This window comes from Chlorocebus sabaeus, chromosome 9 (assembly GCF_047675955.1).
Source record: "Chlorocebus sabaeus isolate Y175 chromosome 9, mChlSab1.0.hap1, whole genome shotgun sequence".
Lineage (NCBI taxonomy): Eukaryota > Metazoa > Chordata > Mammalia > Primates > Cercopithecidae > Chlorocebus > Chlorocebus sabaeus.
The window spans coordinates 44499196-44527172 of NC_132912.1; the positions used below are offsets into that span (position 1 = coordinate 44499196).

A 27977-nucleotide genomic window follows, 5' to 3' on the forward strand; every position below is an offset into this window, starting at 1 on the left:
AACTTGGTTCCATGTTCCCCCTCACTTTCAGGTGCCCCAATCAGATGTAGATTTGGTCTTTTCACATAATCCCATACTTCTTGCAGGTTTTGTTCATTTCTTTTTCTTCTTTTTTCTTTAGATTTCTCTTCTCGCTTCATTTCATTCATTTGATCCTCAATCGCTGATACTCTTTCTTCCAGTTGATCGAGTCGGTTACTGAAGCTTGTGCATTTGTCACGTATTTCCCGTGTTATGGTTTTCATCTCTGTCAGTTCGTTTATGGCCTTCTCTGCATTAATTATTCTAGTTATCAATTCTTCCACTCTTTTTTCAAGATTTTTAGTTTCTTTGCGCTGGGTACGTAATTCCTCCTTTAGTTCTGAGAAGTTTGATGGACTGGAGCCTTCTTCTCTCATCTTGTCAAAGTCATTCTCTGTCCAGCTTTGATCCGTTGCTGGCGATGAGCTGCATTCCTTTGCAGGGGGAGATGTGCTCTTATTTTTTGAATTTCCAGCTTTTCTGCCCTCCTTTTTCCTCATCTTTGTGGTTTTATCTGCCTCTGGTCTTTGATGATGGTGATGTACTGATGGGGTTTTGGTGTGGGTGTCCTTCCTGTTTTTAGTTTTCCTTCTAACAGTCAGGACTCTCAGCTGTAGGTCTGTTGGAGATTGCTTGAGGTCCACTCCAGACCCTGTTTGCCTGGGTATCAGCAGCAGAGGCTGCAGAAGATAGAATATTGCTGAACAGCGAGTGTACCTGTCTGATTCTTGCTTTGGAAGCTTCCTCTCAGGGGTGTACTCCACCGTGTGAGGTGTGGGGTGTTGGTCTGCCCCTAGTGGGCGATGTCTCCCAGTTAGGCTACTCAGGGGTCAGGGACCCACTTGAGCAGGCAGTCTGTCCGTTCTCAGATCTCAACCTCCATGTTGGGAGATCCACTGCTCTCTTCAAAGCTGTCAGACAGAGTCATTTTTGTCTGCAGAGGTTTCAGCTGCCTTTGTTTTGTTGTTGTTGTTGTTTAGCTGTGCCCTGTCCCCAGAGGTGGAGTCTACAAAGACAGGCAGGACTCCTTGAGCTGCTGTGAGATCCACCCAGTTCAAGCTTCCCAGAGGCTTTGTTTACCTTCTTAAGCCTCAGCAATGGCAGGCACCCCTCCCACAGCCTCGCTGCTCCCTTGCTGGTAGATCACAGACTGCTGTGCTAGCAATGAGGGAGGCTCCATGGGCCTGGGACCCTCCCTGCCAGGTGTGGGATATAATCTGCTGGTGTGCCTGTTTGCTAAGATCCTTGGTAAAGCGCAGTATTGGGGTGGGAGTTACCCAATTTTCCAGGTGTTGTGTGTCTCAGTTCCCCTGGCTAGGAAAAGCGATTCCCTTCCCCCTTGCACTTTCCAGGTGAGGCGATACCTCTCCCTGCTTCAGCTCTCGCTCGAAGGGCTGCAGCAGCTGACCAGCACCGATTGTCCCGCACTCCCTAGTGAGATGAACCCAGTACCTCAGTTGAAAATCCAGAAATCACCAGTCTTCTATGTTGCTGGCGCTGGGAGTTGGAGACTGGAGCTATTCGGCCATCTTGTTCCACCCCCAGTTTAGTGATTATTGAGTTTAAAAAGCTAGGGGACAGATACACTCTCAGGTCATTCATAAATTTTCAGATTGTGCACAAGCATTTACAATGCTCATGGGGAAGGAGTAGGAAATTGTCAGGTTAACAGAGAAGAGCAAACAGTCTTGGGACAGCCCAACAGTTTTCTTTACATATTGAGTTCAATGAAACATTCATGTGGGATACTTTCAGTAGGTAATGGGATTATAGGCATTTCTAGCTGGAGATAGAACTCTGGTTGAAGATGCAGGTTTAGAATAATTTTATTATAATTATTAGGCAAAGCCATAGATCTCAATGAGCTTTTCCATGATGTAGTAGATGTAGAATAAAAAGAAAGTCATTGACAAAACTCTGGGAATATCAAAATTTCACAAGAGTCAAAGGACTTGGTAAAGGAGACTGAGCAGTGGCTAAAGAAACGTAGAAGAGGAGTCAGAGAAAGTGATGTTGCAAATATCTTTTAAGTGTGAGAATTTCAAGCAGTAAAATTACTGAAAGGTCTACTGGCTTTAACTTACAAGTTCTTTACTGGTAATCTGTTCAAAAGAATTATTTTAGAGTTATTAGGTATACTGTTGATGTGGTTGATATTTCTGGTATCCAAGAAGAAATCTCCCGAGATCCTACCTAACTTTTTGTAAGTAAAGCAGCATACATACACAGGGGTGGGAAAATGTCTAGACTGGTGAGTACACATGCCAACATTTTTCCAGAATTTTCTGCCTCATTATACCACTTGAGTAAGGGGTTTAGAAATTTTAGACTATACTTGGGAATTTGTCCATTTCTTTTGCAGTTCTATCAATTTTTGTATCATGTATTTTGAAGCATTTATGTTATTATGTACATCAATATTTAGGACTGCTACGTTTTCTTGATTAATTGAACCATTTGTCACTATAAAATGACCTTGTTCATTGCTGGTAATATTTTTGCTATGCAATGTACTTTGGTATTAATACTCTTCCTCAGCCTTTTTTTATCAAGTGTTAGTGTGGTGTATCGTGTTTCATCTTTTAACCAATTTTTGTCTTTATATTTAAAGTTTATTTCTTTTAGGCATTATACATGTAAGTCTTGCTTTTTTATCCATTCTGAAAATCTGCCTTTGAGCAGAGGTCTTTAGACCACTTTAATTTATAATGTAATTATTGATATGATTAGAGTTGTCTGTCATCACGCTGTTTGATTTCTATTAGTCCCAGATCTTATTTGCTTTGCTTTTTTCCTTTTTCTGCTTCCTTCAGACTAGTTTAGTAATTTTTATGATTTAGTTACATATCTATACATGTATAACATTTTTAGTTATTAATCTAGTTTTACATTTCTTTATAATTTTGTCATATCTTTTTTGGTATAAGTTTATTTGGTATTAGGTATAACTCTTTGCTGTCTTAGTAGTTGCTTTAGGATTTATAGTGTATGAATTTACCTCATCACAACCCACCTTCAAGTAATATTATATCATAACATAGATGGTATAAGAAATTACAATAATATATTTTCATTTCTTTTCTATCAGTCAGATCCCAGCCTAGATCTGTGGGATTATGACTTTCATTAAGTTTAGAATATATTTAGCCAATTTTTCCTCAAATTTTTTTTCTGCCTCTCCTCCTACCTCTTTGGAGACTTATATATTATCTGCTGGAAGTTTGCTCATAGTTCACTAGTGTCTCAAATTTGTGAATCTTTTCTTTCGTGATGGCAAATTAATCTATGCTCATATCTACTCAGTGCAGCTTTCATCTCTGGCATTGTAACTTGTATCTCTACAAGTACAATTTAGTTTTTAAAAGTATCTTCTATGCTTTACTTATCTTCTTGATTTTTATAGTAGAATAGAGTTGAGTTACTTATAAACAGCTTGACCCTTTTCATTTTTGCTTTTTATGGTATGAGCTAACTCCCCACACCTGAGGCAAGGCCTTTCTGACTATTCATTTTCCCATGAAGTCTGGGTTTTCCCAGGCAAATGTATAAAAATAGACACACTTCTTGGCACTGTGCAAGCACCAAGTGTGATTTCCTCTAATTTTATAAGCCACCCCCCACCCCCTTAGGTAGTTTTCTAGCTCACATGCAATGTTCAAAATTTTGCTGAATACCGACAGGGGGTTTACAGGGATTTCTTGCCGTTGCCTCTGTACCGCTAGCTCCTCCTCAGTGTTTATTCTATAATGTCTGTCTGTTTTGGTTTTACCAGACACTAAGCTTCATCAATGTAACCAAGAGAGTCTGGTAGATCCCACCTCAGTTTTTTCTTCCTGTGTCATGTCTTGGAATCTGTGTCAAGGTAGGAAGCTGAAACTTCATAAAACCTTTCTTTTTTTTCTGTTTTTCAGGGATTATTATCTTCTTTGCCTAATGTCCAGTGTCTAAAAAATTGTTTAATGTATTTTGTGGGTTTTGATTTTATTTATTTTAGCTACGAAGAAAAATCAGTACCTGCTGTTCTCTCTTGGCTAGAGGCAGACTACACTAGAGCTTCAGCACATGCCGCACACTGGCTAAAATGCTTTCCTTCCCTGTTTGCTCAACTGCTTCCTTTTCAGTCTTCATTCCTCAGTGTAGCTATACATTCCTCGGGGGAATTTTCCATGAGCCTAGTATAGATCTAATTCTTAGCAATCTGTTTTCTTATAGTATCTATCTGAATTTATAATTGTCACTTTTCTGGGGCTTTGTCTTTCAGCACATTTTAAGTTAAGGAAGGGCAGAGTTTTTTTTTTTTTTTTCTTTTTTTCTGTTTAATCTGCAGAGCTTAGTATAATGCCTTCCACATGGTAGGCAATCAATATATATTTGTTCAGTGTATGAATTAGTGATTGTTGAAATATGCGGTTCTTTATGTCCCAAAAGTACTAATATATTTTATTTCTATCTCCTCCTTGAGACAGATTCAACTAGCCTATCAAAAATCTTGGATGCAGTTCTTTCTTGTGAAAAAGCAAGGGAACTTAAAAAATATCCCTGTGGGCCGGGCGCCTTGGCTCACGCCTGTAATCCCATCACTTTGGGAGGCTGAGGCGGGAGGATCATGAGGTCAGGAGATCAAGACCATCTTGGCTAACACAGTGAAACCCCGTCTCTACTAAAAATGTAAAAACAAAATTAGTCAGGCGTGGTGGCGGGTGCCTGTAGTCCCAGCTACTCGGGAGGCTGAGGCAGGAGAATGGCGTGAACCCAGAAGGCGGAGCTTGCAGTTAGAGGAAATCACACCACTGCACTCCAGCCTGGGCCACAGAGCGAGACTCTGTCAAAAAAAAAAAAAAAAAAAAAAGTCCCTGTGAACAACTTACAGCAAAAATGAAACAAATGAAAAAGAAGCTTTGTGTACTACAAAAGGAACGATCAGAAGCAAAAGAAATAAAATCACAGAGAATCAAAAAATTAAATGGAAACAAGAGCTCTGTAGGGTGAGGTATAACATACTAGTATACAGGATACTTTTTGTACTAGCTGACTTACCTTCTGAGGTTTAACTGGAGAAAAATATATCTGTCTTATAGAGTGTCAAATTCTTTTACATAATGCAAGTTTTTAACTGTGAATACTTCTCCTGATAATTAAATGCATATTTATTTAAATCACAATTTTAATGGCTATATAGAAGGCCATTATTTGGAAACCCCATTATTTACTTAACAAGTTAAATTTTCTTATTTTTAATTTTTTGTGTGTTATAATAAGTGTTGCAAGGCATAACTGCATGTAAGTCTTTTTCTACCATTCTAATTATTGACTTGGAATAAATTCTTCAATATAAAAATATTTGGTTAGGTTATAGGAAGTTTTTAAGAAGTTCTTCGTTCATTACTTCTTAATTGTTCTCACGAAAATGTATATTCATTCATAGTTCAACAAAGAGAGTGTGAAATGGCCATTCCTCTACCCCCAATAATCATTTTCTTTAATCATACACTTGTAATCTTAATATGCATGGAGTATAAAGAAAAATATAGAGTAATTTATGATTAGCATATTCAATATCTCTCTCCTACATAAATAAAATTAATTCAGAGTTCATGTTAAAAATACATATTATTTTTGTTGTGTAATTAAATATTCTGTCTTATTCTAAAAGAGATTTAAAATTTGTTGATAAAATATATAATAATCAGCAAGATACATTTAAATTATTACTAAAAAAAGAAACAAAAGATATATGGGATAATAGATGTTAGATTATTTAGCCTAGTCTCAGATTTTAATATTATAATTATTTTTAGGGATACTTGCCTTATTTTATAAAGATGAATATTTATGTCTAATAATTCTGTAAACTTGTTTACAAAAGTAATGTCATTTTAATTGGTTAACTCTAAATGATCTGTCCACATTGAGGAGTAATTTTGACAGTTATATTTTTAAAATAATACTTTTCAGCTTCTAAATTTACTGGATAGCTTCCTGTATTCTTTTCCATAACAGTTGTTGAAGTTACTAGTAACAGAACATTTTTAACTAGAAGATGTTCTTTTCTCACTATTTTTCAGGTATGTGTGTCATTTGGAAGAGAGTCTAGTAATAAAGTAAATACCTCAGAACTAGAAAGGAAAAAAATATTCAAGAATATAGGAATTTTTTTGGAATAATAAACCAATATAGGAAGAAGTAGATCTCAAAGTGAATTCTATTTTCTAACAAAATGGATTTTAATATAAGTATATTTAATGGCAGATTGACTTTAAACCAAGAAGAAGAGAAGAAATGCCAATATATTAAATGAAAAAATTAGGCAAGAATTAGGAAGAATCGAAGAGCAACGTAAGAAAAAGTTACAAGTGAAGCAACTTGAACTGGCTCTCCGAATATACAAAATATGAAATTGAAGAATGTAAGAAGTAATTTGAATCAGGTAAATCAGTCTCTGGTAAAAATTTTATATTTTTAACTTTATTTCTACAATATTACTTTTAATATCCCTTCAATTTAGTATGTATTATTCAGAATTATGATAATACTGCTATAATATTTAGAAACGAGCTTTTGTACGTTTCATTCATAAGTTTTCATTTATCTTGGGTATGTACGTAGGAATGGAATTGCTGGGTCATAAAGTACCTATGCATAACCTTTTCAGCAATCACCTCACAGTTTTTCAAAGTGTGTGCTATTTTACTTTCCCACCGGCAATGTATGAAAGATCTAATTTCTCTACGGCCTCACCAGGCTGGAGTCCAGTGGAGTGATCTCAGCTCACTGCAAGCTCCGCCTCTCGGGTTCACGCCATCCTCCAGCATCAACCTCCGGAGTAGCTGAGACTACAGGCACCCGCCACCACGTCCGGTTAATTTTTTGTATTTTTTAGTAGAGACGGGGTTTCACCATGTTACCCAGGATGGTCTCAATCTCCTGACCTCGTGATCTGCCCGCCTCAGCCTCCCAAAGTGCTGGGATTACAGGCGTGAGCCACCACATCCAGCTGTTTGTCATTTTTTATTGTGGGTACACTAGTGGGTGTTAAGTGGTATCTCCTTGTGGTTTTGATTTTGTATTTTCTTGGTGGCTTGTGATGTTACGCTTTTCTTCATGCACTTATTGGACACTCATATCTTCTTCACAAAAAAATGCCTATTTAAATATTTTGCCTATTTTTATGTATTTTTTGTTTACTGTTGAGTTGTAAAAGTTTTTTGTGCATTTTGGATACAGATTTCTAATCAAATATATATGTTGCAAACATTTTCTCCACTTTTCTGGCTGTCCCTTTATTTTCTTTGTTATGTCCTTTGAAACACAAATGTTTCTCATTTTGATGAAGCCCAGTACATTTTCTTTTATCACTGTGCTTTTGGTGCCATATCTAAGAAACTATTGCCAAATCCAAGGCCATGAAGATTTATTGCTATTTTTTATTCTAAGAGTTTTATAGTTTTGCAATTCAGAAACATAAAATCAAATACTGCATGTTCTTACTTAAAAATGGGAAATACATAATGTGTACACATGAACAAAGAGTGTAAAATGATAAGACACTATAGACTCAGAAGGGTGAGAGGGTGGGAGGGGAAAGGATGATGAGAAATTACTTAGTGGATTCAGTGTACATTGTTCCAGTGATAAACACACTAAAAGCCCAGACTTCACTCCTACCCAATATACCCACACAACAAAATTGCACTTGGACTCCTTAAATTTATACAATTTTTAAGAATGGTTTTAGAGTTTTGGTTCTGTGATTAATTTTATAATGTTTTATTGTGGTAAAGCATACATAATAAGCTTTGCCATTTTAAACATAAAATTCAGATGCATTAATTACATTCAGAATGTTGTGCAATCATCAAAACTATGTATTTCCAAAAAAATTTTCACCCCAAACTGAAACTCTGTACTCATTAAGCAATAACTCCTCATTCTCCCTTTTCTCCCAAGCCCCCGGTAGGGATAAATTTTATGGTATTTGAATTAATTTAAATGTAAACAACTAAATGCAGCTGGTGGCTGTCATACTGGACCTCACAGTTCTAACACCACCAGTATCAACCCCTGGACAGATATAATCATTTCTAACTTGCTTTTGCATTTATTATTATTCTATTTATGGCAATCCGTAATCTGTTCTCCCATAAAGCTGGACTATTCCTGTAAGAACATATCTTACACCATTTCATTCCCAGCTCTGAATCCTCCAGTGGTTACCTATCACAATTAACAAAGAAATCCAAGCTGTTTATTACGGTCTGTGTTTATCTGCTCCTCAGATTGTGTGCATTCTCCTTTCCTCCTCCCAGTGCCTGTAGCCTGACTGGTCTTTGTAGTGGTCTTTGAGCTCATCAAGTGCTGTCTGCATTCAGACTTTGCACAGTGTTTCTTCTCTCTGCCCTCTAGACATTTGCTTAACTCACTCCATCATAGCTGACCTGCTCAAGTGTCATCTCCTCAAAAAGATTGTTCCAGAGCTCCCTATCTAAAGTAGCAGCCCCTGACCCCCGAATGTGATTACCCTACCTTATTTTCTTTGTATTATTATACTTTTTATTTAGAAAGTGCCTCACTCTGTCACCAAGGGTGGGGTGCAGTAGCACAATCATGGATCACTGAAGCCTCAAACTCTGGGGCTCAAGCAGTCCTCCTGTCTCAGCCTCGCAAGTAGCTGGGACCACAGGTGAGCACCATCACACTTGGCTAATATATTTCTTCATAGCACTTAGTACATCCGTCACTTTAATGTGGAACTGTTTATGCATTTATGTTCTACCTCTGTCACTATACTGCAAACTCCATAAAGACAGACCTTCTCTCTCCAGTTCCCATAATACTACCCAGCATAAAATAGGCTGTAAGTAAATATCTGTTGAGTACATAAAAGAAGAATCTTATTCATTTCAAGGCTATAATCTATGTTAGATTTAAAGAGATAGTCTCCTGACTAAATGGAAGTGTTTATTGAAGCATGACTATTAAAAAAAAGTGTTGCACTTAGTGGATAAGCTTTTGTATGTGCTGCTGGATTCATTTTGCCAGTCTTCTATTGAGGATATTCACATCAATGTTCATAAGGGATATTGGCCTTAAATTTTCTTTTTTTGTTGTGTCTCTGCCAGGTTTTGGTATCAGGATGATGCCAGCCTCATAAAATGAGTTAGGGAGGAGTCCCTCTTTTTCCATTGTTTGGAATAGTTTCAGAAGGAATGGTACCAGCTTCTCTTTATATCTCCAGTATAATTCAGCTATGAATCCATCTGGTCCTGGGTTTTTTTTTGTTGGTAGGCTATTAATTACTGCCTCAATTTCAGAACTTGTTATGGGTCTATTTAGGGATTCGACTTCTTCCTGATTTTGTGGTGGGAGGGTGTATGTGCCAGGAATGTATCCGTATCTTCTAGATTTTCAAGTTTATTTGCAGAGAGGTGTTTATAGTATTCTCTGAGGGTAGTTTGTATTTCTGTGGGATCGACAGGGATACCCCCTTTATCTTTTTTTTTTTTTTTTTTTTTTTTTTTTTTGAGATGGAGTCTCACTCTGTCACCCAAGCTGGAATGCAGTGGTGCAATCTCGGCTCACTGAAACCTCCACCTCTGAGGTTCAAGCAATTCTTCTGCCTCAGCCTCCACAGTAGCTGGGACTACAGGCACGCACCACCACACCCAGTTAATTTTTGTATTTTTAGTACAGATGGGATTCACCATATTGGCCAGGTTGGTCTCGAACTCCTGACCTTGTGATCCACCCACTTTGGCCTCCCAAAGTGCTGGGATTACAGGCATGAGCCACCATACCAAGTCCCCTTTATCATTTGTTATTATGTCTACTTGATTCTTCTCTTTTTTCTCTATTAGTCTAGCTAGTGGTCCATTTATTTTGTTAATCTCCTGGATTCATTGATATTTTGAAGTGTTTTTCATGTCTCTATCTCTTTCGTTTCTACCCTGAACTTTGTTATTTCTTGTCTTCTGGTGGCTTTTGAATTTGTTTACTGTTCTCTAGTTTTTAAAATTGTGATATTAGGGGGTCGATTTTAGGTCTTTCCAGCTTTCAGTTGTGGGCATTTAGCGTTATAAATTTCTCTCTTAACACTACTTCAGCTGTGTCTCAGAGATTCTGGTACATTGTCTGTTTGTTCTCACTGGTTTCAAAGAACTTTGTTATTTCTGCCTTAATTTTGTTATTTACCCTGTAGTCATTCAGGGGCAGGTTGCTCAATTTCCATGTAATTGTGTGGTTTTGAGTGAGTTTCTTAATCCTGAGTTCTAATTTGTACATGTACAAATTAGAGTACACCATGGAATGTTATGCAGCCATAAAAAAGAATGAGTTCATGTTCTTTGCAGGGACATGGATGAAACTGGAATGTAGAGGACTATGTGCTCACAAACGAGAAGTCCTGCTCTTGCAAACGAAGCAGGGCGTTCCTTCCCTGCAAACAGGGAGGACAAAGGAGCCAGCTGCTAACAGCAGACCCTGGGGGCTTGTTTATGTATAAACATCTTGAAAATCCAGAAAATCAGGGAAAGGTCAGAAAAACAACAATGTGTCTTGTGACTTGGCAACATTCCACAAATGACTGTATAAAATAAAGCAGAGCATGCCATTCGAGGCAGCCACCATGTTTGTCTTGTCTTGTGTTGTCTTGTGTGTTCATTCCTTTGTTTAGGAAACACGCAGACCCCAACACTGGAAGCCATCATTCTCAGCAAACTAACACAGGAACAGAAAACTAAACAGTGCATGTTCTCACTCATAACTGGGAGTTGAACAATGAGAACACATGAACACAGGGAGGGGAACATCACACACAGAGGCCTGTCAGGGGTTGGAGGGGAAGAAGAGGGAGAGCATTAGGACAAATACCTCATGCATGTGGTGCTTAAAACCGAGATTACAGGTTGATAGGTGGAGCAAACCACCACAGCACATGTATACCTATGTAACAAACCTGTACATTCTGCACATGTATCCTAGAACTTAAAGTACAATTTTAAAAACAGATATAAATATTGTATACATAAAAAAGATGCACAATGTTTATGAATAGAAAGATTTTTTATTGTAAATAAGTCATTTCTACTCATTCAATTATGGTTGAATGCAATCCTACTCAAAATCCTATCAAGTAATTTGAAAACTGACAAGCTGGCTTAAAATTTTTTTGAAAATTTAAAAGGATGAGAAGAACCAAGAAAATTCTGAAGAAGAACAGAGCTCAAGAATGTATACCATAAGATGTTTCCATCTTTACTACAATTAAAATAAGATAGTATTAGGAGAAGGACATACAAATAGAGAAACCAAAAACAAACTCATACTTATACCATTACCTGATTTATGACAAAGGTGAAACTGCAGTGCAGTGAGGAAATAATATTCTTCTCAATAAATGGTAGTAGATAATTTGGATATCAATATGGGGGAATAAAAGAATTTGACCCCATCTTACATCATAAAGGTCAATTGTAGGTAGGTTATAAAGCTCAATCTGAAAGATTAAATTTTTTTTTTTAAAAAGCTTCTATAACATAGACAAATACCTTTATGACAATGAGGTAGACAAAATTTCTTAAGCAAGACTAAATAAGCATTAACTACACAGAAAAATTGATAAATTGGACCACATTAAAATTAAGAACTTGGTATTAACAAAGTCACCATTAAGAGAAAGAAAAACAAGTTAAAGTGGGAGAAGATATCTGCAATGTTTATGTCCAATCAAAAATTTATATCCAGAATGTATAAAAATATCCTACAAATCTTTATATATTCTGGATATAAATTTTTGATTGGACATAAACCAAAAAAGTCCAGGACCAGATGGATTCACAGCTGAATTCTACCAGAGGTACAAAGAGAAGCTGGTACCATTCCTTCTGAAACTATTCCAATCAATAGAAAAAGAGGGAATGCTCCCTAACTCATTTCATGAGGCCAGCATCATCCCGATACCAAAGCCTGGCAGAGACACAACAAAAAAAAGGAAATTTAAGCCAATATCCCTGATAACATTGATGCAAAAATCCTCAATAAAATACTGGCAAACTGGATCCAGCAGCACATCAAAAAGCTTATCCACCATGATCAAGTTGGCTTCATCTCTGGGATGCAAGGCTGGTTGAACATATGCAAATCAATAAACGTAATCCAGCATATAAACAGAACCAAAGACAAAACCACATGATTATCTCAATAGATGCAGAAAAGGCCTTTGACAAAATTCAACAGCCCTTCATGCTAAAAACTCTCAATAAATTCGGTATTGATAAAATGTATCACAAAGTAATAAGAGCTATTTAGGACAAACCCACAGCCAATATCATACTGAATGGGCAAAAACTGGAAGCATTCCCTTTGAAAACTGGCACAAGACAGGGATGCCTTCTCTCACCACACATATTCAACATAGTGTTGGAAGTTCTGGGTAGGGCAATCAGGCAAGAGAAAGAAATAAAAGGTATTCAGTTAGGAAAAGAAGAAGTAAAATGTCCCTGTTTGCAGACGACATGATTGTATATTTAGAAAACCCCTTTGTCTCAGCCTAAAATCTCCTTAAGCTGATAAGCAACTTCAACAAAGTCTCAGGATACAAAATCAATGTGCAAAAATCACAAGCATTCCTATGCACCAATAACAGAAAAACAGAGAGCCAAATCCTGAGTGAACTCCCATTTACAATTGCTTCAAAGAGAATACCTAGGAATGCAACTTACAAGGGATGTGAAGGACCTCTTCAAGGACAGCTACAAACCACTGCTCAATGAAATAAAAGAGGACACAAACAAATGGAAAAACACCCCATGCTCATGGATAGGAAGAATCAATGTTGTGAAAATGGCCATAATGCCCAAGGTAATTTATAGATTCAATGCCATCCCCATTAAGCTACCCATGACTTTCTTCACGGAACTGGAAAAAAACTACTTTAAAGTTCATGTGGAACCAAAAAAGAGCCCACATTGCCAAGACAATCCTAAGCCAAAAGAACAAAGCTGGAGGCATCATGCTACCTGACTTCAAACTACACTACAAGGCTACAGTAACCAAAACAGCATGGTACTGGTACCATGACAGAGATATAGACCAATGGAACAGAACAGAGTCCTCAGATATAATACAACATATATACAACCATCTAATCTTTGACAAACCTGACAAAAACAAGAAATGGGGAAAGGATTCCCTATTTAATAAATGGTGCTGGGAAAATTGGCTAGCCATATGTAGAAAGCTGAAACTTGATCCCTTCCTTACACCTTACAAAAAATTCATTCAAGATGGATTAAAGACTTAAATGTTAGTTCTAAAACCATAAAAACCCGAGAAGAAAACCTAGGTAATACCATTCAGGACATAGGCATGGGCAAGGACTTCATGTCTAAAACACCAAAAGCAATGGCAACAAAAGCCAAAATTGACAAATGGGATCTAACTAAACTAAAGAGCTTCTGCACAGCAAAAGAAACTACCATCAGAGTGAATAGGCAACCTACAGAACAGGAGAAATTTTTGCAATCTACACATCTGACAAAGGGTTAATATCCAGAATCTATAAAGAACTTAAATTTACAAGAAAAAATCAAACAACCCCATCAAAAAGTGGGTGAAGGATATGAACAGACACTTCTCAAAAGAGACTTATGCAGCCACCAGACACATGAAAAAATGCTCATCATCACTGGCCATCAGAGAAATACAAATCAAAACCACAATGAGATACCATCTCACACCAGTTAGAATGGCAATCATTAAAAAGTCAGGAAACAACAGGTGCTGGAGAGGATGTGGATTAATAGGAACACTTTTACACTGTTGGTGGGACTGTAAACTAGTTCAATCATTGTGGAAGACAGTGTGGCGATTCCTCAAGGATTTAGAACTAGAAATACCATTTGACTCAGCCATCCCATTACTGGGTATATACTCAAAGGATTATAAATCATGCTGCTATAAAGATACGTGCACATGTATGTTTATTGCAGCACTGTTCACAATAGCAAAGACTTGGAACCAACCCAAATGTCCATCAATGATAGACTGGATTAAGAAAATGTGGTATACACCATGGAATAGTATGCAGCCATAAAAAAGGATGAGTTCATGTCCTTTGTAGGGACATGGATGAAGGTGGAAACCATCATTCCGAGCAAACTATTGCAAGGACTGAAAACCAAACACTGCATGTTCTCACTCATAGGTGGGAATTGAACAATGAGAACACTTGGACACAGATTGGGGAACATCACACACCGAGGCCTGTCGTGGGATAGGGGTTGGGGGGAGGGATAGCATTAGGAGATATACCTAATGCAAATGACGAGTTAATTGGTGCAGCACACCAACATGGCACATGTATACATATGTAACAAACCTGCACGTTGTGCACATGTACCCTAGAACTTAAAGTATAATAAAATAAATAAATAAATAATCTCCTACGAATCAGTTACAGAATATATTCAAAGAGCCAATTAAGCATCAGAAAATGTGTTCATCAAGCACATGTAACTTAAAGTGACAATGGGATACCATGACACACAGACCAGATTGGTCAAAATGAAAAATACAGACAATGCCAAGTGACAGCAAAGATGTGGAGCAACTAGAACTGGTGAAGGTAAAATAGCACAACCACCTTGAAAAATTCTTAGGCAGCATTTAATAAAGTTAATATATACATTTCCTAAGACCCAATAATTCCATTCTTGTTATATACCCAACAGAAATGCATACAAGTGTACCAAATGACATGTATAAGAATGTTCAGAGAAGCATTATTTGTAATAGCCAAGAGCTGGAAACAACCCAATTGTACATCAATGGTAGAATGAACGCATAAATTGTAGTGATTGTAGTGTATTCTTACAATGAAATACTATAGCGCAATGAAAATAAATAAACTATGGCTATATGCAACAAGATGGATAAATCTTACCAACAATGCTAGACAAATGAAGCCAAACCAGAAAATGCACATATTCTATGAATTCATATACGCAAAGTTCACAATAGGTGATAGTGGCTACTCCTTTGGGAAGGAGTGAGGAAAGGACTGAGAGAATACTACAGAGGGGGCTCTGAGTGTTTGTAATTTCTATTTCCCAATCCAGGTGGGGTTTACATGAGCATGTTAACTTTGTGGAAATTCATTGAACTGTAACTAAACATATGGAATTATTTATGAATAAAATGATACATAATTCAATGGGAAGCTGGGAGGATAGGGAGGAGGTGTGGGGGCACTAAAGAAACATGAGTGACCAAATGCTTACAATTGTTACTGTTGGGTTATGGATACCTGGGGGTTTGTGTAATATTCTTTCCATTTTGTGTACGTTTAAAATTTTCCATTATAAAAGGGACACACAAAAAAAGAGAGAAAACAAACAAAAAAAGTGTTGCACTCGTTAGTAAAAATAATCTTAAGGCCAGTTACTAAAAAGTAAACCCCTACAATTTTGAATAGCTATTTGCTAATACATTGATTTGCTGCCTTCTTGGGGTTAGCTTAGCTTCCTTTTTTAACTTGCTCCCTTCCTTCCCTGTAATAAAAGTCCATTCATTTTTTAACTTGCTCCATTCCTTCCCTTTAAATAAAGTCCTGCCTAAGCCCCAGACTCTATTTACCACCTCTCCCTTAAGATTTGAGATTGTTCCTTTTTAAGTCAGTGATCATGTCTCTCCCTGTTCTCTTAGTGTAACACTTACATTACCCAGCAGCAGGCCCTCTGTTTGGGGCAGCCCATGATGTTGCTTTTCTGATTAATCTTCCCTTATCCATAAACTTACCTGTCTAGAATCAGGAGAAAGTGTGTGCCCCGGAGCTGGATTCAGAGATCCATGATTACTTAATTCCACTTATGACTCCATCATTACACTATTTTAGGAAAATAAACAGATCTTGATTCTTTCATAAGAGCGGGATTACTCAGCAAGCAAATGGGAAAATCAGCAGGCCCAAATATGCGTGCATAGCAGCTACTAGTTGGAAATTTGAACACAAAAATCTTTATCTACCCCAGTCTGTGGGCCACAAATCTGGACTGAGTATAAAAAAGAATAAAACCAAATACCACATGTTCTCACTTATTAGTGGGAACTAAATATTGAGTACACATAAACATAAAGATGTGAACAATAGACACTGGGGAACATGAGAAGGGAGGGAGGCAGTAAAGGGCTGAAAAACTATGAATTGTGTGCTATGCTCACTACCTGGATGATGGACTTATTTGTATTCCAGACCTCAACATTACACAATATATTTTTGTAACAAACCTGCACTTGTACCCCCAAATTTAAAATAAAAGTTGAAAAAATAAAAAGAATAAAAGGTGATTGGCTGTGTCATACAAAAATACTATGACTTATCTTAAAATTAGTCTCTGACCCATGAGGAAAAAAATCAGACTTCTTCGTGCAGATCTAGTTGACATTATTAGACAACTCTACTAGAGTTCTGCCTTAGTGGTTGTCATATACATTGTTATAGCCATCCTTGAAAAGAAAAAAACAAGACAGGAAAACTGAAGCTTCAAAATCCTTCCTGTATTTTCTAAATATCTCTCATTGTATTGCTTGCATTCCTCCAACTGATAGATTCCAGAAGCTCACATAGTTGCAAATGAAAACATGAGTAGTAAATATACCCCCAAATTATTTCAGAACTCAACAATTATAAATTGATTTTTATTCATATAGTTATCTTTTTATTGATCCATAATTCAAATTTAGCACTAAATTAAAGATAAATCATAAATGAACACTTGGAAAAAGGTTCAATGTCGGCATTTAATAAAAATAGTTTAATATGTTCTTATTCCTTTCTCATAAAAAAACTGGAGCCGGGCGCGGTGGCTCACGCCTGTAATCCCAGCACTTTGGGAGGCCGAGGCGGGCGGATCACAAGGTCAGGAGATCGAGACCACGGTGAAACCCTGTCTCTATTAAAAATACAAAAAATTAGCCGGGCGCGGTGGCGGGCGCCTGTAGTCCCAGCTACTCAGGAGGCTGAGGCAGGAGAATTGCGTGAACCCGGGAGGCGGAGCTTGCAGTGAGCCGAGATTGCGCCATTGCACTCCAGCCTGGGGCACAGAGCGAGACTCTGTCTCAAAAAAAAAAAAAAAAAAAAAAAAACTGGATGAAGAGAAATTTTAATCTTCATAAAAATGTAAATTCCAATGTAGATCAAATATTTGGTTGTTTTGTTTGTTGAAAGCGTGACTTTGTTTGCTTCATTTAGAGAGACTGTAAGATGAAAAAGTTTAGCACTAGCAAGAGAATTAAGCACTAGAATCACAGAGAATGGGATTTTGAAATGCCCCTGTGAGTTTATAGACGTTCCTAAAGTTCCATGTTTAATACTCTGAATAAAATAGGTGGCTATGCTCAAGACCTTGGAAGTTAATAGTAACTTCTTTCTTTTTCAGATACTGTGTTGACCAGTGGTCATGCCACTGCCTATTTATTTGTTGAAAATATTGTTTACACAGTAAGTTTGCCTCTGTTTATTGAGCCATTCTTAGCTCATGTGTGGCTTGTACTTCTCTGAACCCTTTATATAAGAACTCTCCTTGTTACTATTCCTTATTTTAAATCTTCACAATGTATTTGATAGATCCTTTAAAGGCCTGAATGGTTATGAAATGTTTACATTATTGTTTTTGAAGATTACATAAAATCAGAATTTTTTGACAGGTGGTTAGCTGATTACCCCATTCTTCAAATGACCATTTCACATTTACCTGCAAAGGAGAACAACACTCAGAAAGGTGATGTCTCCCAAATCATCCAAGCTAAGAGAAAGTCTTTCTCTACTATTAATGAGAAGGTCCATCATAGATTGAGAGCTCTTCTGGAAGTGAATCTGCCTGTATGTTCCCTACAAACAACCCCTAGAGAGTTAGCTACTGAGATGGCTATATTTTCAAACTTAGCTGCTTGGTGAAAGCAGTTCTGGAGTGGAGACATGGGATTTCTCATGGAAAGTGAAAATAACTCACTAAGAATAAGGTTTTTTTCTACTCTTCTGTCTTTTCACAGTATATTCTTGTCGCTGATTGTCAGAATCTGGTTTTGAGACTACAGCTTGGACTAAAGTTTTGTCTAGAATTGTTTCTTTATTCAGTATAGACATTTTCATGCTATGATTTATTTTTAAGCCTAGGGGAAACAATAAGCAATGTCTGGCTATCTTATTTCAAATTTGATATGTAAAAATTGTGGATTGATTTTTATTGGAGCAAATTTGCAATGGAAAGTCTTTAGGTGATTTATTTGTTTGGCACCTAATACAGCTCTAAGTTCACAATAGTCATCTCATTTCAAATGTAAAGCCTCACCGTAAAAACAAAAACCATATACATACCCAAATGTATAGAAAATAAAGACTAAAAAAATTTGATTTTTGTAATTTTATCACCAAGAGACAGTCACTACTAATGCTTTGCTGGGAATCCTTTGAAACGTTGTTCTATGTCCGTGTGTGTGTGTGTGTGTGTGTGTGTGTGTATTTTTAAATAAGATGATGCATTATACAACAAAAGGCTTTGTTATTTAAAAAAATTAGACACATGTTCTATGCCTTAAAATGTAATTCAACCAAATTATTGTTTATGATTAAAGAGTATTAAGTTTCACAGATGTTCCATCACTTATTTCAGCAGTCTCCTATTTTAGACATTTTGGTTATTTCCAGCATTTAAAGATTATAACTAAATTGTTATGTTTGCCTGTCATGAACTGTCATGACCTGGCTAATGTTTAAATACTCTGCTAAAAAAAAAAAAAAAAAAAAAAAAAAAAAAACAAACAAAAAAAAAAAACATGAGTATGAGGTGATAAGTCTATGTGGAATCAGTAATCTTCTATGATAGCAGTCCCCAACCTTTTTGGCACCAGGGACCGGTTTCATGGAAGACAGTTACTCCATGGACAAGGGGACTTCCATGAGCTGGTTTCAGGATGATCCAAAAACATTACATTTATTTTGCAGTTTATTTATATTATATATTACATCATAATATATAAGAAAATAATTATACAACTCATCATAATGCAGAATCAGTGGGAGTCCTGAGCTTGCTTTCCTGCAACTAAACAGTCCCATCTGGGGGTGATGGGAGACAGTGAGAGATCATCAGGGATTAGATTTTCAGAAAGAGCACTCAACCTAGATCATTTTTGTGCACAGTTCTCAATAGCATTCATGCTCCTGTGAGAATCTAATGCTGCTGCTGATCTGACAGGAGGCAGAGCTTCAGGTGGGAATGCCAGTGATAGGGAATGGCTGTAAATACAGATGAAGCTTTGCTTGCCAACCTGTTGCTCACCTCCTGCTGTGGGGCATGGTTCCTAATAGGCCATGGTCTGGTACCAGCTCATGGCCTGTGTTGTGGGTTGGGGTCCCCTGCCCTAAGAGACAGTGGTGATTAATCCAGGTTGGGTGTGATGATGTCTTAGCCTGGGATGTTAGAGGAGAAGGCAGTGAGATGTTGTCAGAGTCTGGATTTATTTTACCTTTTTAAAATCTAACAGAACTTGAGCATGGATTAGATTGTGAGTTATGGAAGAAAGAAATAAGTCAAGATTCATCTTTTTAAGAGGACAAAGGAGGAAAAATGAACAACTCGGTAGATGCTTAAAGGAACATTGTTAAGAGGCAATATCCATTTCATATTAAAAAAAACTTTTTACAAAATGTACAGAACAATTGAAGTCCCAAAATGATCAATAAAAACAACTTATTGATTTTGTCCATTCAGCTACTCTCTTAACAGATTAATGAATCCATGTTATATATGGCCTTAGGTTGGAGCAAACACTTGCCATGAACTGAGAGGGGCCTACTGTCACTATGGGATAAATCTTAGAGGAAGGCCAGCCATGACAGCAAAAACATGTTCATCTTTAGAGTATTTTGGGGACACTCATTACTGGAAGTCATTGTTAAAAATTCTGAGACAAGGGAGTTAGGAAGATCGAACTCCCCAGTAAGTTATGAGTCATAAGAATCTTTCCATAAGGAGAGGTAACTTGGAAGCAGGGATTCTGTAGCAGGTGGAGTTTGGATGAATCTGCCAGGCCAGCTGAGAAGCCCTGTCTGAGTGACTGTCTTCCTCTTCAGTTCAGTCATCTGGCTGTCTGGGGGAGTATGCTGACCTGGCTGGTGTTTTTTGGCATCTACTCAACCAACTGGCCCGCCATTCTCATTGCCCCAAATATAAGAATACAGATAAGTATGCCTAATTTGGAGTTTGCCTTCTGTGTCTTGTGACAACAATGTTTCTCTACGTGTGGGTAAACGGGCCTTCTGTGTTTTACAACTGCAATGAGGTTCAGTAGAGGCTGGTGCTACCTGTTTCTACCAGATCTATCAGGAGGTAAACCAAATTTTAGCACCTGGAAGATGTCACTCAGTCCACAGAAATGGCATTTTAAATTTAGTGTATTATAAAAAGTCAACTAAAATCCTCTTAGTTACCTGGCATGTCCACATTTTCATAATAAATTATGTGTTAATTGCACATAGTACTGACATGTACAGTTTGTGGCCCTTTGGAAACTGGAGTTATTTTGAGTTTTTCATAATCCAGTGATTATACTGGTTACAGTTTTGATGTTGTACTCTGATTAGTAGTTATCCTCTGCTGAGTCACCTATGGAAGTTAAATGTAACAACTCTATGAACCAGCATCTCTCATTGTTCATCTCTTTGAACTAGAGAGGCTGAGATTAAAGACCTTTATACTCATTTGAATGTCTCTCTATTCTTTTCTTTTATATTAACTTTGTCTAGTGCATGAGATTGAGCCATCAACAGTGACAAACTGGATCATGGAATTTCACAGTATCAAGTTTGGATATAAAGGAGCTTGGCAATCTTGTGGTCCACAACACCTCAATTTACCAAGGAAGCTGTGCAAGCTCAGGTCTCCAGGTTCATCCCAGGAACCCACAGCGTTCCTGTCCTTAGATCCCAAAAACAGGCTGCGGGACCCTGTGCTTTAGAGACCTCTGCAATGGCCCTCCCTAGCTGGGTGTGTTCCTCTGCACAGTGAGAAGTTGTGATGCACACAGCCAGTCTTCCCACTTTTAATCTGTTCTCTGGTCTCCCAGGAACCCAAGTCTCTTTCTCAAACAGGAAATGCCCACTGCCCAGGCCTGCCTGGGCCTCCTTCCAGGTCCGGGCCAGTTTGCACAATCCTGGGCCCTAGGGGCAGCTGTTTGCAAGGGACGTGCACTGAGTAGATTGATGTTTGCACTGGTGTTTCCACACACGTTAGAAGAGGATGTTCATGCTGGGTTATGGAACCCAGGTGGGAAGGGAAGAACAGTGTGTCAGAATTTAATTGATGTTTCTGACCCAGGAATACATATTTTAGGGACAGGCCTGTGCATGGCACAGCTGTCTGCTATCTCTGCCTCACTGCAGAAGTAAACAAAATCCCCCAGGTTCACCCAAGTCTAGACCGTGTCCAGCTGCTGTTTCTTGTGAGGTACATATTGAAGGTAGTTAATAAAAATTGTTGAACCAATGAATTGGTCTGTCTTGTGCACCAGGCTATGAGGTCTGAAAGGACTGGATCAAGGTCTGTTTTGCTCATTACTGTATCTCCACACACAGGAGACATACTTAATAAATATGTGCTGAATAAAAGTGAAAGAAGAATAATAAGTCAAGAGTTATAAATCCAGGAACACTCTAAAAAAATCCAGGCCAGACACTTTTGACCAGATAGTGTAGTTAACTATAGCAGTATCCTCCATATGTGTGTTCAGAGCCTGCTCTGAGGGACTAGGCAAATGCAAGTGAAATGCAAGTTTGCCAAAAGGTTTCACCCACCTGTAGGTACATTCAGGGTTACATGAAGACTGCCTGATTTCAGGACTTATTTCCTTTATTTGCATAATGCTTGTCCTCAGTCCTTAAGATGTCCCCTTCAGCATTTCTGAGAGTCCCCAGGGAGTGTCCCACTTGTGATTAAGAAAAAATCTAACTTTATTAATGCTCTCACTGCCTTGTAGTATAGTTTGAAGTCAGGTAGTGTGATGCCATCAGATTTGTTCTTTTTTCTTAGGATTGCCTTGGCTATAAGGGGTCTTTTTTGGTTCCATATGAAATTTAAAGTAGTTTTTTCTAGCTCTGTGGAGAAAGTCAATGGTAGCTTGATGGGAATAGCATTGAATCTATAAATTACTTTGGACTGTGTGGCCATTTTTATTGATTCTTCTTATCCATGAGCATGGAATATTTTTCCATTTGTTTGCATCCTCTCTTATTTCCTTGAGCAGTGATTTGTATTCTCCTTGAAGAGTTCCTTCACAACCCTTGTAAATTGTATTCCTAGGTATTTTATTTTCTATGTAGCAATTGTGAATGGGAGTTCATTCATGATTTGGATCTCTGCTTGTCTATTGTTGTTACTTAGGAATGCTTGTGATTTTAGCACATTGATTTTACATCCTGAGACTTTGCTGAAGTTGCTTATAAGCTTAAGAAGTTTTGGGGCTGAGATGATGGGGTTTTCTAAATATACAATCATGTCGTCTGCAAACAGAGACAATTTGGTTTCCTCTCTTCCTATTTGAGTACAGTTTATTTCTTTCTCTTGCCTGATTGCTCTGGCCAGAACGTCCAATACTGTGTTGAATAGTAGCAATGAGAGAGGGCATTCTTGTCTTGTGCTGGTTTTCAAAGGGAATGCTTCCAGCTTTTACCCATTCAGTATGATATTGGCTATGTGCTTATAATAAATAGCTCTCATTATTTTGATATATGTTCCACCAATACCTAGTTTATTGAGAGTTTTTAGCACCAAGGGTGCTAAATTTTATCAAAGGCCTTTTCTGGATCTATTGAGATAATCATGAGGTTTTTGTCATTGGTTCTGTTTATATGATGGATTACATTTATTGATTTGCCTATGTTGAGACAACCTTGCATCCCAGGGATGAAGCTGACTTGAACGTGATAGATAGGCTTTTTGATGTGCTACTGGATTCAATTTGTCTGTATTTTATTGAGGATTTTCATGTAAATGTTAATCAGGGATATTGGCCTGAATTTTTCTTTTTCTGCTGTGTCTCTGTCAGGTTTTGGAATTGGGATGATGCTGGCCTCATAAAATGAGTTAGAGAGGAGTCCCTCTTTTTCTACTGTTTGGAATAGTTTCAGAAGGAATGGTACCAGCTCCTCTTCATACCTCTGGTAGAATTCAGCTGTGAATCCATCTGGTCCTGAGCTTTTTTTGGTTGGTAGGCTATTAATTACAGCCTCAATTTCAGAACTCGTTATTGGTCTATTCAGTGATTCAACTTCTCCTTGGTTTCATCTTGGGAGGGTGTATGAGTACTGGAATTTGTCCATTTCTTCTAGATTTTCTAGTTGATTTGCATAGAGCTGTTGCAGCATTTTCTGATGGTAGTTTGTATTTCTGCAGCATCAGTGGTGATATCCCCTTTATCATTTTTTATTGTGTCTTTTTGTTTCTTCTCTCTTCTTCTTTATTAGGCTGGCTAGTGGTCTATTTATTTTGTTAATCTTTAAAAAAACAGATCCTGGACTTATTGATTTTTGAAGGGATTTTCAAGTCTATAAATCTTTCAGTTCTGCTTTGATCTTAGTTATTTCTTGTCTTCTGCTAGCTTTTCAATTTGTTTGCTCTTGCTTCTCTAGTTCTTTTAATTGTGATGTTAGGGTGTTGATTTTAGATCATTTACACTTTCTGATGTGGGCATTTAGTGCTACAAATTTCCCTCAAAACAGTGCATAAGCTGTGCCCCAGAGATTCTGGTACATTGTCTCTTTGTTCTCATTGTTTTCAAAGAACATTGTTATTTCTGCCTTAATTTCATTTACCCAGTATTCAGGAGCAGGATGTTCAGTTTCCATGTAGTTTTGCGATTTTGAGTGAGTTTCTTAATCCTGAGTCCTAATTTCATTGCACTGCAGTCTGAGAGGCTGTTTCTTATGATTTCCATTCTTTTGCATGTGCTGAAGAGTGTTTTGCTTCCAATTACGTGGTCAATTTTAAAATATGTGCTATGTGGTGCTAAGAACAATGTATATTTTGTTGGTTTGGGGTGGAGGGTTCTGTAGATGTCTATTAAGTCTGCTTGGTCCAGAGCTGAGTTCAAGTCCTGAATATCCTTGTTAATTTTCTGTCTCATTGATCTGTCTAATATTGACAGTGGAGTATTAAAGTCTCCCACTGTTATTGTGTGGGAGTCTAAGTCTCTTTGTAGGTCTCTACGAACTTGCTTTATGAATCTGGGTGCTCCTGTATTGGGTGCATATATATTTAGAATAGTTAGCTCTTCTTATTGCATTGATCACTTTACCATTACATAATGACCTTCTTTGTCTTCTTTGATCTTTGTTGGTTTAAAGGTTTAAAGTCTGTTTTATAAGAGACTAGCATTGCAACCCCTCCTTTTTTTGCTTTCCATTTGCTTGGTACATATTCCTCCAACCTTTTATTTTTAGCTTATATGCGTCTTTGCATATGAGATGTGTCTCCTGAATGCAGCACACAGATGGGTCTTACTCTATCCAATTTGCCAGTTTGTGTCTTTTAATTGGGACATTTAGCCCATTTACATTTAAGGTTAAAGTGGGTATGTGTGAATTTGATCCTGTCATCATGATGCTAACTGGTTATTTTGCACATTGGTTGATGCAGTTTCTTCATAATGTCATTGGTGTTTATATTTTGGTGTGTTTTTGCAGTGGCTGGTACTGGTTTTTCCTTTCCATATTTAGTGCTTCCTTCAGGAGCTCTTGTAAGGCAGGCCTAGTGGTAATAAAATCCCTCAGCATTTGCTTGTCTAAAAAGGATTTTATTTCTCCTTGACTTATGAAATGTAATTTGGCTGGATATGAAATTCTGGGTTGAAAATTCTTTTCCTTAAAAAAGTTGAATATTGGCTCGCATTTTCTTCTGGCTTGTAGGGTTTCTGAAGAGAGATCTGGTGTTGGTCTGATGGGCTTTTCTTTGTAGGTCACCAACCTTTCTCTCTCGTTGCCATTAACATTTTTTCCTTTGTTTCAACCTTGAAGATTCTGACAATTATGTGTCTTGAGGTTGCTATTCTCAAGGAGTATCTTAGTGGCGTTCTCTGTATTTCCTAAATTTGGATGTTGGCCTGTCTTGCTAGGTGGGGAAGTTCTCCTGGATAGTATCCTGAAGTGTGTTTTCCAACTTGGTTCCATTCTTCCCATTGCTTTCAGGGACCCCAATCAATTGTAAGTTTGGTCTAGTCCCACATTTATTACAGATTTTTTGTTCCTTTTCAATCTTGTTTCTCTAATCTTGTCTTCACATCTTATTTCAGTAAATTGATCTTCAATCCCTGATATCCTTTCTTCTGCTTCATCGATTCAGTTATTGATACTTGTGTATGCTTCACAATGTTCTTGTGCTGTGTTTTTCAACTCCATTAGGTCATTTATATTCTTTTCTAAACTGGTTATTGTAGTTAGCAGTTCCTGTAACTTTTTGTCAAAGTTCTTGGCTTCCTTGCATTGGGGTAGAACATGCTCCTTTAACTCAGAGGAGTTTGTTATCACTCATCTTCTGAAGCTTTCTTCTGTCAGTTCATCAAACTCATTCTCTGTCCAGTTTTGTGCCCTTGCTAGAGAGGAGTTGTGATCATTTGAAGGAGAAGAGGCATTCTGGTTTTTGGAATTTTCAGCATTTTTGTGCTGGTTTTTCCTCATCTTCATGAATTTATCTACCTTTGATGTTGGAGGCTGATGACCTTTGGATGGAGTTTCTGTGTGGGGGTTTCTTTTGTTGATGTTGATGTTATTGCTTTCTGTTTGCTAGTTTTTCTTCTAACAGTCAGATCCCTCTTCTCCTGGAGTGTAGTTTGCTGGAGTTCCACTCTAGATTCTATCTGCCCGGGTATCACCAGCAGAGGCTGCAGAACAGCAAAGATGGCTGCCCACCTCTTCCTCTAGAAGCTTCATCCCAGAGGACACCGGCCTGATGCCAGTGGAAGCTCTCCTGTATGAGGTGTCTGTCAACCCCTGTTGGGAGGTCTCTCCCAGTCAGGAGGCACGGGGGTCAGTGATCCACTTGAGGAGTCAGTCTGTCCCTTAGCAGAGCTCAAGTGTTGTACTGTTAGAACTCTACTTGTAAAAATCTGCTGCTCTCCTCAGAGCCGGCAAGCAGGAATGTTTAAGACTGCTGAAGGTGTGCCCACAGCAACCCCCTTCCCCAAGATGCTCTGTCCCAGTAAGAGGGGAGTTTTATCTATAAGCTCCTGACTGGGGCTGCTGCCTTTCTTTCAGAGATGCCCTTCCAGGTGAAGAGGAATCTAGAGAGGCAGTCTGCCACAGCTGCTTTGCTGCACTGTGTTGAGTTCTGCCCGGTCTGAACCTCTAGGCCTTTTTAGCACTGTCAGGGGAAAGCTCAGTAATGGTGGATGTACCTCAGTAATGGTGGATGCCCCTCCCCCAACCAAACTGGAACATCCTAGGTCAACTTCAGACTGCTGTGCTAGCAGCCAGAATTTCAGGCCAGTAGTTCTTAGCTTGCTGGGTTCTGTGGGAGTGGGACGTGCTGAGGGAGACCACTTGTCTCTCTGGCGTCAGCCCCCTTTCCAGGGGAGTGAACGGTTCTGTCTCAGTGAGATTCCAGGCGCCACTGGGGTAAGAAAACAAAACAAAACAAAACAAAAAACTCCTGCAGTTAGCTCAGTGTCTGCCTGAACAGCTGCCCAGTGTTGTGCTTGAAACCCAGGGTCCTGGTGGTGTAGGCACACTAGGTAATCTCCTGGTCTGCAAATTGCAAAAACTGTGGGGAAAATGTAGTGTCTGGGCCAGATAGCACAGTCCATCATGGCTTCCCTTGGCTGGGAAAGGGCGCACCCCTCCACCCACTCCTTGTACTTCCTGGGTGAGCTGATACCCCAACCTGCTCCTGCTCACCCTCTGTAGGCTGCACCTACTGCCTAACCAGTTACAATGAGATAACAGGGTACCTCAGTTGGAAATGCAGAAATCACCCACCTTCTGCGTTGATCTCGCTGGGAGCTGCAGACCTAAGATGTTTCTATTCGGCCATCTTGCCAGCGCATATTTGAACTTTGAGTTACCAGCCGTCATAAGTGTTTGGCATTTCTTTGGATAAAGGCAAAAAAGAGAAATCTAGGTTGCTTTTGTCTGTGCTCCTATGTGTTCTTAGAGTCACAATACTTCTGTAATGATTGTGGCCTGATTTCATTGAAAGATGGAAACTGAAACAAGGTCATATTTAAATGTGCAAATATTTTTCAGTGTCCTCAGATGATAAACCCTATCACTTTGCTCAGCAGTAGTGAAGACATCTCTTGTGCAGGGTGCAGTGGCATCTTGTCATCTTCTGCTTGCTCTGCATTCATTTCCCTTTCTTCTGGTCATATCCTTAATCCCTTAAGGATGTGATCCCTTGCCCTTTTTTGAACATACATTCAAATGGTGCTGGTTCCACCTCTATGCCACCTCTGGGGTCTGGATCTGTGGCCCAACACTAGTCAACCAGGTTTTTCTATAGGCTTTACATGGCTTTGCTGGTTGGTCATTGTAGGGTCAAATTTACAAAGAAAAGGGTAGTCAGCTCAGGTACATTGACAACAGCTGGACAGCGAGCTGACCCAGAGCACTTTTTATGGAGTCCTATTTGGAAATAGGAGTCAGGCTGGCAGGACCAAGGAAAAGCAAAAAAAGAAAGCAGATAAGCTGTAAGTCTGCTTTTCATCATGGTCCAGAACATGTAGCCCTCGTGCACCCAACTTATCACCAGGTACTTGCAAGTTAGCTCACTTGCAACCTTGGTATTATCAGTACTGCACAAAGCCCTCTTCAGCACACAGCAGAAACACTATCCTATAAAATCTCCAGCAAGCCCTTGCTTTATTGCAGTTTCTTTCTCTCATGCTGATGTGATCATTGCTTTCTTACAATATAT

General features: G+C 38.3%; 1 long non-coding RNA gene across 4 annotated transcripts in view; it reads right to left on the reverse strand.

The window, feature by feature from the left end:
• Window positions 1-27977, reverse strand: part of LOC103215729 (uncharacterized) — a 197651-nt gene that overhangs the window by 71132 nt on the left and 98542 nt on the right. For 2 of the 4 annotated variants that reach the window (XR_012093910.1, XR_012093911.1), the window contains 2 exons: window positions 27041-27151; window positions 23526-26675 (listed from right to left, as the gene is read on the reverse strand). The exons of 1 other annotated variant lie outside the window; for it this stretch is intronic. This is a non-coding gene — a long non-coding RNA (uncharacterized lncRNA). Of the gene's footprint in view, window positions 1-23525; window positions 26676-27040; window positions 27152-27977 lie in introns of those variants that run through there. One more of the 4 variants, XR_012093913.1, reaches the window with a different exon arrangement.